Below are 14,837 nucleotides of genomic sequence, written 5' to 3'. Positions count from 1 at the left end.
TTTCTCACCTTTCACCCATTTTGTGCTGGGTGATCAAAGTCAACCCTCATTTTTTGCTGCTGCTGAGGAAACATGATCAGTATTAATTAATATTGACATTGCTGGTTGACAACATGGGCCAGAAGTCATCCAAGCATGATCCCTTACATTTAGCTGTAAGCTTTAGTGGATTGAAGGATGCACTTTGAGATTTGTTTGCTCTTTAAACCTGTGTATTAGACTAGCAAAACACAATAATGTCACATCAATGGGAATCAATGCATGGCTCCAGGCTTCTTCACATTGACCATTTGAAAGCAGGAAAGGTGAAGGACAGTCACTGATAAGCATTCAGATAGTTGTTTTAATATTTAAGATTATGTAATAAATTAGAATAAACTTCCCATTGAAGAGCCATTTACCCAGTCGCAAGTTTGTTTTGGGTTAATTAATAACAGCACAAGATTCAGTCCCTAATCAGATCAATTTTGGTTAAGAATTAGTTTGCTGAGAGGAAACGAGTGGGATATAAACTAAACAAAGATGCTGAACCTACTCAAACCAGGCACGGATTTAGGATAAAAGCAAAAAACTGCGGATGCTGGAAATCGAAAACAAAAACAAAAATACCTGGAAAAACTCAGCAGGTCTGGCAACATCTGTGGAAGGGAGCACAGTTAACGTTTCGAGTCTGCATGGCTCTTCAACAGAACTAAGGAAAAATAGAAAAGGGGTGAAATATAAGCTTCTTTAAGGGGGGTGGGGGGGGGTGTTGGGACAAGAGAGCTGGATAGAGGGCCAGTGATAGGTGGAGATAACCAAAAAATGTCACAGACAAAAGGACAAAGCGGTGTTGAAGATGGTGATATTATCTAAGGAATGTGCTAATTAAGGGCCCTTGGACGGTGAGTAGAGGGGAAGTAAAGGGGCCAAACACTCATTTCAAGTGAAGCAGCATTTTACCTGTACTTCCCTCAACTTAGTCTACTGCATTCGTTGCTCCCAATGCGGTTTCCTCTACATTGGAGAGACCAAACGCAGACTGGGTGACCGCTTTGCAGAACACCTTCGTTCTGTCCGCAAGCGTTACCCAGACCTCCCTGTCGCTTGCCATTTCAACACTCCACCCTGCTCTCATGCCCACATGTCCATCCTTGGCCTGCTGCATTGTTCCAGTGAAGCTCAACGCAAACTGGAGGAACAGCACCTCATCTTCTGACTAGGCACTTTACAGCCTTCCTGACTGAATATTGAGTTCAACAATTTTAGATCATGAAGGCTCTCCTCCATCCCCACTCCCTTTCTGTTTTTTCCCCCTCCTTTTTGTTTTTTCCAATAATTTATATAGATTTTTCTTTTCCCACCTATTTCCATTATTTTTAAATGTATTTCCATCCATTGTTTTATCTCTACTTTTAGCCTTTTTCGATTCCTTCACCCCACCCCACCCCCACTAGGGCTCTATCCAGCTCTCTTGTCCCAACCCCCCCCCCTCTTAAACCAGCTTATATTTCATCCTTTTTCTATTTTTCCTTAGTTCTGTTGAAGAGCCATGCGGACTCGAAACGTTAACTGTGCTCCCTTCCACAGATGCTGCCAGACCTGCTGAGTTTTTCCAGGTATTTTTGTTATTGTCTAGGATTTAGGATCCTCTTTCAAGATATAGTAGACTGGCCACAATGGATTAGGAAATCAATTGCTGACTTCCCTCCCCTCCACCCAACCTCAAATCCTAGTGAAATTACTTCTTTCCCATTTTATTCCCCTTTATGTTTCCCTTTTTCTCAAGAAGATCCAGCTCATCTTTAAAATGGTTTCATGAATGTCCATAACTCTCTGATACCTCACCAAAGTGATCATCTTTCAGGAATAAGCAGTCTGCCCATTTACTTTGCGGGGAAGGCTGATCTTGTCTTCCTATAACTCACAAATGTTAGCTGACAGTACATAATGGAAACACTGGCTGAATTTTTTCCTCTTCATAATTTTTCATTCAGCTTGTGATTATGTTAATGCTAAAGGGCTATGGACATAAAACAATAGTGGTTAAAAAACTCCTGCCTGCTCAAATCTCCTTCACTGTGTGCATTTGTGTGTATGTGTGTCTGTCTGTTTGTCTTACAGATGATACAGGTCCAGAAGAACAATAGTTTGTCATTTGCCCTGATTTTCTGCATTCATTCCAATCAGCGTTTACTTCCTAATTCATCCCGAATTAGTTGTACATGTATTGAATTTTGTTTAATAGGCATTCTTGTGGCATCACAATGATTTATTTAATGGCTGATGCTGCATTTGCAAATACCAGTTCTGTCAGCTTCGAGTGCTGTTTTTTTCACTATTTGTGTGCTGAATTCTTAGTGTTTTAAGTTCTAGAATTTGGATCTGGATGCCCTATGGAATCTATGCTTTTGTAGATTCTGCTAACAGTGAGGGGTAAGGATTAGTTATATTTTGATAGCATTTAGACCGATCTGTTAAACCTCAAACTATATATGTATTATATATTGTCAGGAAGATACAATAATTCTCATAGTGTTATTGGAATTTATTGTAAAGTAGAGTAATAGTGGGGTCTGTGTCTATGTCTGTGTGTGTGTGACTTAATTGAATTAAAGGCAGCTGGTCTGAAGACTTTGATGTAACAGAAGATAAGCTAGGTTTGAAAAGTTAAGTAGGTAAATATAAGTGTAAAGGGAACATTTGCATTTTTAGATAAACCAACTAGCTTGAATTCAAAATGGTTGTGGGGGTGTGTGGTGGGTGGGGGGCGGGGGGTGAAATTTTTCACCTAGCCAGGAGAAGTTAAGAAACAGTGTGTTTCTTTTCCCATATATTACTGGTAAAATTGGTACTACGAGAGATTTTTATTATCAGAGAGATAAAGTCCAAAGACATAGTGAAACAATAAAAATTTGTATTCAAAGGGGAAAATATGGATAAAGGAGAGAAGGCTGTGAGTAAGGAAAGGCATTCTAAGATCTAAAAAGTGTGAAAACCTTTAGCATCTAAGCCTCAAGCTGCTGTCTACTAAGAACTGAAGTTAAGAAGATACACTTTGAATTCGACTGGTTCAGAGTGCTGTGTTTCTTTGCCTGGATCTTTTAAAATTTATGTGTCTCACTGTTGCCTTAACAAAAGTGTAACCGGTTAACTAGGGAATTAGTTAACCAGGTTAGATTAACTAGGGGATTTAGAAGTTAGCATAGTAGTAATTTGTAGATCTATGTATGTACTTCAAATCATTTCTTCTATTAATAAATGGTTAATTTAGTTTTGTAAGAAATCTATAAGACGCGGTGGTTTTATTACTATTGAATTCAAAGCCCACACCTTGAAATTTATACAAATTGCAAAATAGTTGTGGCAGTTGTTTCAAGTTTCCCTTTGGGATTTGAGCAGCTCAGCATTTACCATCAGCTGTGCCATCTCAATATACATATAGGGATATATATATACGCGCGCATACGATATTGTCATGACGGTAGAAAATTGTGACTGAATAAGATCTACCTATAATTTCACCACAAAAACATATTAAACAGTTTAAAGAGGGCCTTTTAGAAAAAACACGATAAGACACTGACCAAAGATGGCTACCACCAGTCACCTGGTATTTGGTTTTGTACTTTTCTGGAAAGTTCCTGCGTGGATTGCAGTGCAGACTGGCGTGGCATGTTGCATGGAATTTCACATCTTGGGGGGTGGGGGGGGTGGGGGTGGGAGGGAGTGTCAAGATGTCAAGATCTATTTCAAAAAGGGACCCTTGAAAAGAAGGAAATATAAAAGCAAAGTGTTGGACTTTCACCAGTAATTCTGTAAAGACAATGGGAAATGCTAACCAACCAGATACACCCAACAGACACTCAAAACCCCTGGTGGAGGATGAAATAACCCCATCTCCTGTTAGTTTCTGCTGTCTTGAAATGTGTCAAAAATGTTTCTGAGATCAAAGATCAAAAATACGATTACTTATTTGACAACAATGACTGCAAGACATGGTAATCAAATTCCTTCTTGGAATATACAGACAGGAGGTTTAAAAATGGTTTTTGCCAAGCCAGAAACAGAGAGAAAAATCAAAGTCATCTGGAAACATTGCCGACAGGAGCAGTAAGGAATCTCTCTCTCTCCCTCTGAAGCTAAAATTGACTCCAGCAGGGTACAGTTACCTGAACTTCAATTTAACTTCAAGATTTTAAAGGAAACCAGCGAACTTCAAATGGCTGCAATATTCAACAATCTATGCCTCAAGGACAAACAAAGGATTTAATCGTATATTCTTTTAACTTTTATTTGGACTATATCTTTTCCAACTTCTGAGACCTGTGTGTGTGTTGTCGCATTTTTATTACTTTTTTTCGGGTTTAGTAACTAATAAATTTATTCTTTCTTCGACTCAAGAAAACCTGGTTTGATTGGCTCCTTATTAAAAAGTAAATACATTGGGATTGGAAGAGGCATCTATGGGGAAAATAAATTTTTAAAAAACCTTTGTTGCAACCAACCGAGGAGGCTGAATATGGAGGAGCCGGCTCACTCCTCCTCACCTGGTTGTAACAATATATATATTTACATGTATGTCTATGTGAGTTTTCTTAAGTCACAGGCTTCCAATACAGCAGGTACATCAAACTCATGCTTTAAAATAAATGTCAGAGAAAAAGTATTGAAATTGGTGATACCAGCAGTCAAATTATTAAAGTAATACAAAGTGAATCCTTCCCATTGAGTGATTTAGTGAAATTGCATTGCCTTTCGCATCTGTCTAGACAGTTATTGTGCAACGCAGTAAAGTGAAATTCACAGTCTATGCAGGTTAGAAAGACCAGTCTCCTAGCATTTAACAGAAATAATGATGGAATTGCTTTCAAGTTGCTGATTCCAGAATGTTGTCTCTTTTCCCATTGATGTGGCCTAGTTTACTTTCATTTGAGAGACCCTGTACTAGTTGAAGACCTTGAAACTGTAATCTCTTCACAATTGATTCAACATCTTTATTTTAATATCCTAGTAATGAATTTTGTCCTCATAACTTAACCCTTTAAGCCCTGGTATTATTGTGGAGAATGTTTGAATGTACTCCCTGAAAAAAACATTTATTCCCATGAGTTAAAAGGGCGATCTAATCGAGAAGTTGACAGAGTAAATACAGAGGCATGTTATTTATTTTGGTGGGGGAATCCAGAACAAAGGAGCATAATCTTAAAATTAGAGCTAGGTCATTTGGGGTGAAGTCAAGAAACACTTTCTCAAACGAAGATAATTGAAAATGTGGAACTTTCTCCAACAAAAGACTATGGATGTTGGGTCAATTGAAATTTTCAAGTTTGAGAGATAAACAAATTTTTATTAGGTAAGGATATCAAGCAATATTGATTAAAGGTGGGTAAAATAAGTTCATGTACAGATCAGTCATGATCTAATTGAATGGCAGAACAGGCTGTTGTGGTCAAATGGCCTACTCTTGTTTGCCTGTTTCATGGAAATTTTACTAACTGTTTTGTCTTGGATTCAGGGTTCAGATGGGGTTTCTTTAGGATTTGCCTGTTATCCTAAGAATGCTACCATAGACTGTTATTCGTAAAAAAACATTTTTATTTATTTACAGATCTATGTACATCTCAGTATTGTCATGACACAGCAGTTGTTAAAAGCTAAGTTACTTAAAATTACAGAGGGAAACTTTAAACAACTGTCATAACCTATATTTTCAAGTTTGAAATGCAGTTCTAAATTCAGGAATAAGACCACCAGTTCCCGAGAGGTTTTTATGTCAAACTACATGAGAAATGTATTAATTCACATAAGTTAAACATATACACATATGTTATAAATTACTACTATCATAACTTTTTAACAAATTCCCAAACTAATCCCCACTAAGGCAACAACAACCCATAGACTTTAAGCAGGCACCAGGCAACACATTTTCACCTGACAAATTCAAATTGAGGTTCCTTTCACTTTGGGTTCCTTTGCAGACAGTTGTAGGCTTATAGGTTTTGATGTTACATGCCTCTGCTCTGCACACACAAAATTGCTTTCTGTTATACCCAGCACTTCTCTTTGAATGTAAATTCTCATTGTATCATCAGGCCCTTTGAACCCCACCTCTTCTAACAATAAAACCTCTTTCATAGCACCAATTTTATTAGTAACATAAAGATTGATTGCTGTCTCCTAGCTAGATGCAAGATTTCACTCCCACTCTTGAATGCTCTATTCAACAAAATGCAAATGTCCTCTAATTCTTTGTTTACATCTCAAAACTACTATACATCAAAGCACCCAGACTAGCTGGCTTTAACCCAATTAACACACACAGACACACCCACAGACTAAACCTCTATTTTAAAAAAGTAATTTCCAATAACATTATCTACATCAATTGTTTCATGACATCCCCCTTCCTATCGAGAAATGAACCATCACAATTCTAAAAGACGGCTTCATTTTTAAAATAACACATCTCACACTATCTCCTATACTTATTACACTATTACATTACCAGATGCATGCATTAACATAACAATATATATACACAAGCCCTTGGTATCAACAGAAATCACTCCAGTTCAGTGTCCAGGGTTTAAAAAATGTCCAATTTTCCTTTAAGCTTCAAACTCTTGATAACACATCTGCAAACAGATTTTCTCTTCCAGCAACATGTATAATCCTTGGATTAAATGTAATAATAGATGCCATCTGAAAAGTCTTGCAGTTTTGTCTCAAAATTTGTCCAAAAACTTCCATGGATTATGGTCTGTATAAATAATTGTTTCTGATGAATTGTTTGCAACATAAATTTCAAAATGCTGCAATGCTAACACAAAACCCAAAGTCTCTTTTGCGATCATTGAATATCTTCTCTGTTGTACATTCAGCTTCCATGAAAAATACCCTATTGGTTTTTCAATTCCAGTGTCATCTTCTTGTAACGGTACAGCCCCAATACCTATATGCTTACACAACGGCCAACGTGAATTGCTTGGCATAATTGGGTGCTGCCAAAACTGGCGTTGTAGTTAATACAGTTTTCAAACTATCGAATGACTTCTGACACTCCTGTGTCCATTGAAACTTCTTGTTCTTTTTTAATAGTTCAGTCAGTGGAGCAAACACTTGGCTAAAATTTGGCACAGATTTCCGGTAAAATCCACTCATGCCCAGAAATCTCAAAACTTCTCGTTTTGTTGTAGGCACTGGGAAATCCGTGATAGCCTTGACTTTCGCATCTCTTGGAGCCACCTTACCATGTCCAATGTTATGGCCTAGATACGCAACTTGCACTTTTGAAAATTCACTTTTAGCCAAGTTCATCACCAAATTAGCTTCTTGTAGTCGAGTAAAAAATTCTTCCAGTTGCTGTAAATGCTCCTCCCAAGTCTGACTGAAAACGATTAGATCATCAATATAAACAGCACAATTGCTTAGACCTGCAATTACTTTGTTTGTCAGTCTTTGAAATATCGCAGGTGCATTCTTCATACCAAATGGCATGACTTTGAACTGATATAGTCCACTTGGTGTTACAAAAGCCGATACATCCTTTGCTCTCTCTGACAACAGTACCTGCCAGTATCCTTTTAGCAAGTCAATCTTTGTGATAAATTTTGATTGTCCCACTTTCTCAATGCAATCTTCCAACTGTGGTATAGGATATGAATCCACTCTTGTCACTGCGTTCACCTTTCGCTAGTCCTCAAACAGCCTTTATGTTCCATCTGGTTTCGATACCAGTACAATAGGCGAACTCCAGTTACTGCAACTAGGCTCAATGATATCATTTTGAAGCATGAAATCAGTTTCTTCTAGTACTTATGAAAACTTTGCCGGGTTTAATCTATAAGGATGTTGCCTTATTGAAGATGAAATTTCTATACATACATCATGTATAGCTAAATGTGTCTTCCCAAACTTATTTCCACAAATAGGTTTGTGTGACTGCAATAGCTTTTCCAGATCACTTTCACACTTGCTTGGAAGGTAACTCAATATTTCATTTTCAAACACCCCCTCATTGTCCAATGTAATTAGAGGAAAATCAATTTCAGTGTCCTGCACTTCTACTTCTTTCTCATCATCCACCATCACTAATACCTCTTATTGTTTCTCTTCCCCGTCAAAGTACTTTTTAAGCACATTTACATTTACTCTGCTTCTTTCTTCTATCTGGAGAATTTATTAAATAATTTGCTTCACTCAATTTTGTTTCAATCTTGTAAGGCCCACCAAATCTTGCAATTAATGAATCACCTAGCACTGGTAACAAAACTAATACTTTCTCTCCAGAAGCAAAACTGCGAGTTTTAGCTTTCTTATCTAACCTCACTTTCATCACTTGCTGTGATGTCTTTAAATGTCCCCTAGCCAACTCACATGCTCTGTTCAATCTTTCCCTGAAATTTGAAATGTAATCCAGGAGAATAGTTTCTGAATTTTGACCCACCAATTTCTCATGAATCAAATTCAGTGATCCCCTTACCTCATGTCCATAAACTAGTTCAAATGGGCTAAAACCAACTGATGCATTATGAATGTCTCTAATAGCAAATAACAAAAATGGAATTCCTGTATCCCAATCCTGTGCATAATTCTGACAGTATACTCTCATCATAGTTTTAAAGTTTGATGCCATCTTTCCAAAGCTCCTTGTGACTCAGGATGGTAAGCTTTTGACTTAAACTGTTTTATCCCCAAACTGTTCATTACTTCATTAAACAGCTGTGACATGGAATTTGACCCCTGATCTGACTGTATTTCCTTAAGAAAACCATATTTTGTAAAAAAAAAATTGTAATTAACTCCTATGCAATCTTCTAAATTGTAATATTTCTTAAAAGTATCACTTCAGGAAACCTGGTAGACACATCCATTATTGTCAGTAAGTACAGATTTCCACTTTTAGTCTTAGGAAAGGGTCCTACACAATCAATCGTGACCCTGGTAAAATGTTCTTCAAATGCTGGCATTGGGATTAAAAGCATCGGCTTAATCACTGCTTGTGGTTTTCCTGTTACTTGACATGTATAACAGGTTCTACAGAATTGACTGCATCCCTATGCAATCCTGGACAAAAGAACACCCCTGTATCTTTTCCTATGTTTTCCTAATTCCTAAATGTCCCCCCATTGGAATTTCATGAGCAATCCTCAGAATCTCACTTCTATACTCGAATGGGATAACAATCTGATGCACCTCCCTCCAGCTTTCATTTGCTGAGACATGATCCAACCTCCATTTTCTCATCAAAATATCTCCCCGAAGATAATAACATACTGGAATACATTTTGCTCCTGTTTCTGAATAAGCTTTCTGATACAACTGTTTTAATTGCAAATCATTTTTCCACTACCCTCCTTGAGTTAAACACTTCAGCTGAATTATCCTGTATTCTTTCCTCCTGAACAATTCTATCAAACACAGTGCCAGCTAATTGGATTTTGACACCTTCTTCTTGCCTTGAACTGCCTGCCTTTCTCGTTTTCCTTGTTCTTCCCTATAGGGCTTTGATCTTGTTACAACACAATCAAGAAACAACCCAGGATGTTCCTTCTGTAACACCTCTGTTGAAAACACCTGTACAGGCTGCTCAACTACCATAGGCATTACCCGCATTTGTGATCCAGCTATATCATTACCCAGAATAAATTGAACCCCTACAATGGGCAAATTTGTCCACCACTCCAACTATAACTTCATCTGTCTTCCATTAGCTCTTTAAATTTACTTTCCAAAACAGAATAAATTTAACATCTCCAAGATCCTCCTCCTGCAATACTCCCTTTGAACAACAAAAAACACCATCCCACAACATTAAAGATTGACTAGCCACTGTGTCTCTTAAAATGTTAACATCTTTACGTACTCCACCTTGTACTCATGGAAAGACTTTCCCTTCACACACCAAGTCTTTAAACATTTCTGCAAACTGCTCTTCAGAATTCTCTTGAGTAAACTGTAACACATTCCCACTTCTTCACCTTTCACTGATTCCTCCTGTTTCACCTGTACACAAACCACTGGTATTCCCTGTGCCTGAACCTCAGAACCTAAGATACTTTTACTTCCAGAGCTTTTCAGTACCTCAAAAATTCCAACAGATTTTTCCTGTAATTTCCAACACATTGACTTTGTGTGCCCCACTTTATTAAATGAAAACACCTCAATTTTCGAATGTCACTTCTACCTTCAGCACCTTCCCTTTTGTTCAGAGAAAAACACTTCCTGGGAACTTCCAGCTACTCCTTCTCTTCCCTGACCTTTCACCTTCCCATTTTTTATCCTTTTCCAATTGGAAAGGGTGAAGAAAAAAATGTTTAGCTCTATAAACTAACTCATAATCATCAGCTATCTCTGCTGCTTCTCATACAGAATCAACCCTCTGTTCCTCCACATGAGTTCTCATTACTGAAGGGATTGAATCTTTAAATTATTCCAAAAGAATTACTTTCTTTAGAGCTGCATACGTTGTCTCTATTTTTAATGCTCGTATCCACCGGTCAAAATTACTTTGTTTTACTCTTTCAGACTCAATATAAGTTTGCCCAGGCTGTTTTCTCATATTCCTAAATTTCTGCCTGTATGCTTCAGGAACCAACTCATATGCACTCAAAATAGTCTTTTTCACCGACATTTCTTCTGATAGCGAAGCATATATCTCATACGCCCTACCCACTAACTTACATTGTAATAATAACATCCAGTTTTCCTGTGGCAATTTCATCTGTTTAGCTAGCTTCTCAAATTAAATAAAGAATGCTTCAATATCTTTTCCCCCAAACTTTGGAAGAGCTTGTACAAATTTAAACATCTCCCCACTGGGTCTACTCCGGAGATAGGTCCTTCCTCACATACTGGCGTCTCTTTTTTAACTGCCAACATTTTCAGTTGGAATTCTCTCTCTCTCTCGCTTTTTCTCTTTCCTCCTTCTCTACCTTCACAATTCCTAATTCCCTTTCCTGTTTTCTTTCTCTCTCCTGCCTTTCTATCTGTTTCTTTTTAAAAGCCATTACTCTGCCCTTTGCTTCTAATTCAAGCTTTTTTCAGTTCCTTTGCTTGTTCAAATTCAAGTGTCTTCATTTGTAACTGAAGTCTCACTACCTCCAGCTGTGACTCACTAGTGTCAGGTTTCACTTCCAACTATAGATGCTGTGCTATACTCTTAATTATATCTAATTTCCTAGCACCTTCAGGTAACCCCAATTTTAACTTATCTACCAACTCTGTTAACTTATGTTTGGTTATTTTTTTCCAACCCAATCAGAGTTATGCCTTCTACTCCAAGACAAGTCTTAGCAATTGCCTAAGCCATCTTGCAGTCTCACCACTTCTAAAATATCTCACCAATTCCTGAATTCAAAGTGCTTCTTCTACTCATAACCTTAAGATTCACCAATTCCAAACCAATCAAGGAATGTAAATTTTATCCCAGATGAGTCCCCAATTGTTATGACACAGCAGTTGTTAAAAGCTGAGTTATTTAAAATCACAGAGGGAAACTTTAAACAACTGTCATAACCTATATTTTCAAGTGGTATGTTTGAGATGTGGTTCAAAATTCAGGAATAAGACCACCAGTTCCTGAGAGGTTTTTATATCAAACTACATGAGACATTTATTAATTTACACAAGTTAAACATATACACATGACTACGAATTACTACGATTGTAACTTTTTAACAAATTCCCAAACTAATCCCCACTAAGGCAACAACAACCCATAGACTTTAAGCAGGCACCAGGCAACACATTTTCACCTGACAAATTCAAAATGAGGTACCTTTCACTTTGGTTCCTTTGCAGACAGTTTTAGGCTTACAGGCTTTGATGTTACATGCCTCTGCTCTACACACACAAAACTGCTTTCTGTTATACCCAGCACTTCTCCTTGAATGTAAATTCTCATTGTATCATCAGGCCCTTTGAACTCTTCTAACAATAAAACCTCTTTCATAGTATCAATTTTATTAGTAATATAAAGATTGATTGGTGTCTCCTAGCAAGATTTCACTCCCACTCTTGAATGCTCTATTCAACAAAATGCAAATGTCCTCTACCTCTTTGTTTACATCTCAAAACTACTATACATCAAAGCACCCAGACTAGCTGGTTTTAATCCAATTAACACACACAGACACACCCACAGACTAAACCTCTATTTAAAAAAAGATTTCCAATGGCATTATCTACATCAATAGCTTCATGACACTACACTATACGACATTGTACTTCTGCTTCCCACCAGACCGCTCTCTTAATCATGTGACATTGCATCATAATTACACCAGTATCAGGTGCTCCTGATGGTAACCCTTTAAGTCTCCCCCCAAGTCTTTATCCTAACTATATACATACTCCTATATCTCCCCCAAAGTCTCAGACTTCACAGGATTTGCCTCTGTTGTGCCTTGACACATCTCCCTGATCTGGCCCTCATTTCATTTCACAGTTGAGGACAAATGGCACTCTCTCATTGTTCGATAGGAGTGTCTTCCACCTGGGTGGTTGTAGATTTCTTTCTGGTTCCTTGACTCCATCTGGATCTAAATAGTATGTCCAAGGTTCCATTGATTTCCTTCCCAATGAGATCAAGGCTCTTCAGTTCCTTCTGATATTTCCCTGGTCCACCTCAACTCTATAAGATTTTGGTTGTGGAGCTCTTTCCATTACAATTCCTTCTTTCTGTTGCTGTTAATCTCCTATCCACACTCTACCCCTGGGCTATAGAACTTTCCAGTCTTGTGCTCTGTGCCTGAAGTTGAAATTACGAGCTTCACTGTCTCTTTGTTGTTCCTCACGCTTCCTAACTTTTTCACGATCATCTGAAGTTGTAGTGTTTGTTGTGGAGCTGGAAGTTGTGATTACAGCTATCTTATCATCAGTAGTGCTGATGAGGTTCTGTAGTTAAGAAGGGCTAAGTTAATATCTTCATTCTTTTTCATCAATTCCTTGATGGTTTGAACTCCTCTTTCTGCTTCTCTGTTCGACCGAGGATGCCTAAGCGAACTAGTCACATTCATGAAAACATTTTCCTGCTCAAAGTTGTGGAACAGCTCGTTAGCAAACTGAGGTCCATTGTCTGACTCCGCAACATCCGGGATGCCATGTGTTGCAAAGATTCTTCTTAGTGATGCAATGACTGCCTCTGCCATGGTGCTGTGCAGTTTACTCACTTCAAACATCTGGAGTAGTAAGCAATGATGATGATGAAAACTTTGCCTTTAAAGTCAAATAAATCCATTCCCAGGTGCTGACAAGGCCTCAGATGAAAAATGGAGTGTGCCAGTGGTTCGTTCTCCTGTTGACAATTCATTGCACACATAAGGCAATTTGAGATTAACTCTTCAATGGAGTTACTGAAACCTGGCCACCAGATTGACTGCTGGGCTCTTGCTCACTGGGCATTTCATTATCCCCAAGTGACCTTGATGTTTTTTGGAGAATGCTGAGTCGAAGTGTTTTAGGGATGACTAGTCTGTCATTAAAAACTAAGAAATCATCAATAATTGTGAGATGTTTTCTCTGAAGTATTGGCGAAATACTGTGTTAGGAAGAGTAACCAAAGGTTTGTGGTTGATTTCAATTTTAAACCTTAATCCCATGACATAATCAGAGAACTTCTCACAAGCCCATATGGCTGCTAGTGCTTCTTTCTCAATGGCTGCTTACCTTTTCTCTATGTCCGTGAGAGATCTTGAGGCATAATAAACTGGTCTTCTTTGTCCATCTTCTTGAACTTGAAACAGCACTGTGCCCAAGCTGGTAGATGATGCATCTGCTGCTACAATTGTTGGCAACTCTGGATCGCAGTGCACTAGAATTTCTGGTGAAATTAGGAGATTTTTGATCTTTTCAAAAGCATTTTGCTTCTCCACATTCCAGCACCACTGTTGACCTTGTCTCAACAGCTGTCTTTAACAGCTCATTGATTTCCACCAAGTTTAGTAGGAACTTAACTACTTGATTGACCATGCCAAGGGATCTTTATAATTCTGTGATGTTCTTAGGCTCCCTCGTGATAACTCCAATGACCTTGGTTTTCTGCCAGTCAGCCACAATTCCTGAAGCTTGCACAACGTGCCTAAGAATGTTATCATAGGCTTTGCAGATTCATAGTTGTCGTTTGATGTCAAACCTGCTTCGTGTAGAACTTTGAGGACTGATCTCACTCAATGGTCATGTTCTTCTCTAGATGGGCCATGTACGAGAATGTCGTCCATATGGCATATTACATCTTTCATGCCTTCCAGGGTTTCGATATCATTCTTTGGAATATCTCAGGTGTACAAGCAATTCCAAATGGTAACCTGCTAAACCAATAATGACTAAATGGGGTGATAAAAGTAGCTAGCAATCTGGATTCTTTGTGTAGAGACAAATGCCAAAAGCCGCAGTTAGCATCCAATTTTGTGAAGAGGGTTCTTTTTGCCAATTTGGCCCGCCTTTCATGCCATCGGGTGGAGCTCATGCTCTAGTGACTTGTTTAATTGAGTCAAATCCACACAGATTCTAATTGGACCATTAAACTTTGGTACTGTGACTATTCCAGAACACCACTTTGTCAGTGTGGTTACTGGAGAGATGACCCCTTGTTGTAATGTCTTTAATCTCACTCTTGACTTTGTCTAAGAGTGACTGAGGGGCCTTCCTCACTCTGTAGATCCATATAGGCTTAGCATCTGCCCTCAGGATTACACGATATTCTGTCATCAACTTTCCTAAGCCTGAAAATAGGGATGGAAATTCATTTCTGAGCACATTTACTGGACGGCTCATCAATCTTGGGCAGAATTTTCTGAGCCCGATGATGGTGGGCGTGATAGGTGGTGTGCACGGAAAATATGGCGTGACCT

At 38.3% G+C, this 14,837-nt stretch overlaps 1 long non-coding RNA gene across 4 annotated transcripts in view; it reads left to right on the top strand.

The window, feature by feature from the left end:
• Positions 1-14,837, top strand: part of LOC144684306 (uncharacterized) — a 245,606-nt gene that overhangs the window by 108,986 nt on the left and 121,783 nt on the right. The window contains exon 3 of one of the 4 annotated variants that reach the window (XR_013577478.1): positions 5,498-5,522. The exons of the other annotated variants lie outside the window; for them this stretch is intronic. This is a non-coding gene — a long non-coding RNA (uncharacterized LOC144684306). Of the gene's footprint in view, positions 1-5,497; positions 5,523-14,837 lie in introns of those variants that run through there. 4 annotated transcript variants of the gene reach the window in all.

Source organism: Cetorhinus maximus, chromosome 9, assembly GCF_964194155.1.
Source record: "Cetorhinus maximus chromosome 9, sCetMax3.hap1.1, whole genome shotgun sequence".
Taxonomy (NCBI): domain Eukaryota; kingdom Metazoa; phylum Chordata; class Chondrichthyes; order Lamniformes; family Cetorhinidae; genus Cetorhinus; species Cetorhinus maximus.
The sequence above is the reverse complement of the archived record's forward strand: the minus strand, read 5'-3'. Positions and strand labels throughout refer to the sequence as shown.